Raw genomic sequence first — 3287 nt, 5'->3', positions numbered from 1 at the left:
TTGTGCCCCTACCTCAGGTGACTCCCCTCTGCTCTGTCTTGCATCTTCCCATCCTATTCCCTTCCTTCCATGGCTGTTTATCCCCCAAATAATTCTTTCTAAACATCCTGCATATTGATCTCTAGTGTCTGTATGTGGATATTTTATTTCATTAATCTATTGATCTCAGCACCATGTATTTTGAATTTTTTTTTGTATTTTTCAAATACAAAAACTTTTGAATTCTTGGTTGTTATCTTCTGAATCCATAGAGTTATGATGTTATATAGTAAACAAAACCCTATACAAGGACTGGTGTCATACGTAAGTGGTAAAGCACTTGCCTAGCACATGTGAGGTAGAATCTGGGTTGGGTCTCCAGTACCACATTAACCACCCCCCCAACACACACATGTATAAATCATAACACAAAAATATTCACTTGTGAACACAAACATCTTCTTTCACTTAAAACTTGCATCTTGAGCCAAGAATGGTGGCATAGGCCTGTGATCCCCTCTACTCAGTGGCTCAGACAGGAAGACCACAAGTTGGAGGCTAGCCAGAACAGTATAGTGAAACTCCATCTCAAAAATGAAAGCAAGAGGCTGGAGCTGTAGAGCAGTGGCAGAGCACTGCCTAGTACGTGTGAGGCACTGGGTTTGATCATCAGCACCTCATTTAAAAAATAAATAAAATAAAGGTATTGTGTCCATCTACTATTTAAAAATATATAAAAAATATTTTTGAAAGCAAAAGTAAAATAAGCCAATCCCAGAAAACCAAAGGCTGAATGTTCCCTCTGATATACAGATGCTAACACACAATAAGAGGGGTAAGGGAGGGAAGGGAGGGAGAATGGGAATAGAAAAGACTGTGAAATGAATTGGACATGACTTTCTGATGTTCATATATAAACACACCACCAGTGAAACTACACATCATGTACAACTATCAGAATGATGAGTTATACTCCATGTATGTATAATATGTCAAAATATACTCTACTGTAGTGTAAATCCAAATAAATTACAAAATATTAATAACAATGAAATGAGGCAAAATAATAACACACTAGCATCTTCCTTTCCCACCAATCTCAGCTGCAACATAAAACATTTTTGCAATGCCAACTTATTACAAAGTGAAATTCTTGCAAGAGGAAGTATTTCATAAGGTCAATAGAACTGATGCTAAAATTGCACTTAAATTCTTAAAAACCAATAACGAAAAAGAATCTAGTCTAAAACAGCTAAAAGTAGCAAAGGGGAAAATAAACAAGGTAGACAAGCTAGTAGGCTCTTCTAAAGAAAAGCATAGATTCACTAGTAAATTCTACCAAAACTTTAAATAGACACAACTCTTTCTTAAACTTTACCAAGAAGTAGAAGAGAAAGGAACAATTCCTAACCTACTTTACAGGACCAATGTTACCCTGATACCAAAGCCAAACAAAGACATCACAGGGGAAAACAAAGATTAATACCCTTTATGAGTATTAAATACAAAAATCTTTTTTAAAAAATCCTAACAACTGGGGCTGGGATTGTGGCTCAACTGTAGAGTGCTTGCCTAGCCATGTGTGAGGCCCTGGGTTCGATCCTCAGCAACACATAAAAATAAATTAATGAAATAAAGGTAGTTGTCCAACTACAACTATAGAATAAATATTTTTAAAAAATTAACAACCTAAATTCAGCAGCATATTAAACATATTATGTATCATTGACTCTGGGATTAATCCCAGAAATGCAAAAATAATTCAACATTTATAAGTATAAAGTATAGCTGGGCATGGTGGCACATGTCTATAATTCCATCAACTCTGGAGGCTGAGACAGGAAGATCATAATTTTGAGGCCAGGCTCAGCAACTTAGTCAGGGTCTCATAGGACTAGGGACAAATCTCAGGATAAATCTTCCCCTGGTTAAATCCCTAGTACATCCCAACCAAAAATGTCATATAGGAGATAGTCTGAGACATCATTACCAAACTGGGAACTGAGGAGATGGCCAAGACTAACTGCAACATCATGCAGGATCACCTTGGTGGTGCTCTTTCAATGAATGCAAGATACATGTCAGACCGTATCTCATCAGATCATTGTAAGAATCGACAATATTAGTAATCACACTTGTGATTGGGGAAAAAAGCACTCCAGACCTTATAACTTAGGCATGGGTGGAAGAGTTTGAAAGTAGAAATAAGATAGTTGCTACACAAAGGAATTGAAGTTTGCTAGCAGTTTATACTGAAATTTGCAATACAAGCTAAAATGGTCTCTGCAGTTAACTACTATGTGTTGAAAGGTTTTATATTATAATGCCCATTCTTATCATATACTATGTACTTACTTTAAAGAGTAATTTCCCCCCAGTTTCTTAAAGATAGTATCTTTGTTTCTGCGACCTGGTCAGTCAAGCTATTAATTATTAAACACTAAAACTTGGAGAAAATGTCAATTTGTAGTACACCACATTAATAGTGGAAAAAAAATTATCATACATGATAATTTGGTGCAGAAAAAGAATTTGACAAAATCTAATACATTTTCAGAATTAAAAAAGACACACACACACACACACACACACACACACACACAGTTAAAAGGTAAGTTCCTCAACCTTCTGAAGGAAATTTATGAAAAATCTTATATTTATTAAAAACTATAGCCACAGAAATTAAGCAAAAAAATATTTAATGTCCATCTGAGAAAAAAAAGAAGGAAAAACTATTTGCAGGTGGCAAGATCTTGCATATTGAAAACCCTAAGATAGTCAAGGCAGTTAACTCCTGTAACTTGGGAGGCTATCAGGGAGGCTGAGAAAGGGGACCACAGGTTGGAGGACAGCCTGGCCAATTTAGTGAGAGCATGTCTGAAAATAAAAATGGGCTGGGGATGGAACTCAGGGGTGAAGGGCTTGCCTACCATGCATAAAGCCCTGGGTTTGATTTAAACCCCAGTACCACACAAAATATCTCTCTCTCTCTCTCTCTCTCTCTCTCTCTGTCTCTCCCTCTCTCTCTCTCTCTCTCTCTCTCTCTCTCTCTCTCTCTCACACACACACACACACACACACACTCCTAAATAATGCACACATTTGCACACATAATTAGAACTACTAATAAATAAGTTCTATTTCTATATTTTGCAGTAGGAGGTGCATTGGGCATTTTCCAGGTTGGTCAATTTTCTCTCATCTCCAGCCCTTGCCAGGAAGCCAGACAGGTCAGTCACTGTGATTATTACTGTTGCCATATTTTGAGGATGAGAGAAATTCTAAGTGTCTTCCCAAGGTCAAAAAGC

The sequence above is a fragment of the Callospermophilus lateralis genome, chromosome 10, assembly GCF_048772815.1.
Source record: "Callospermophilus lateralis isolate mCalLat2 chromosome 10, mCalLat2.hap1, whole genome shotgun sequence".
NCBI lineage: Eukaryota > Metazoa > Chordata > Mammalia > Rodentia > Sciuridae > Callospermophilus > Callospermophilus lateralis.
This window is presented reverse-complemented; position numbering follows the sequence as displayed.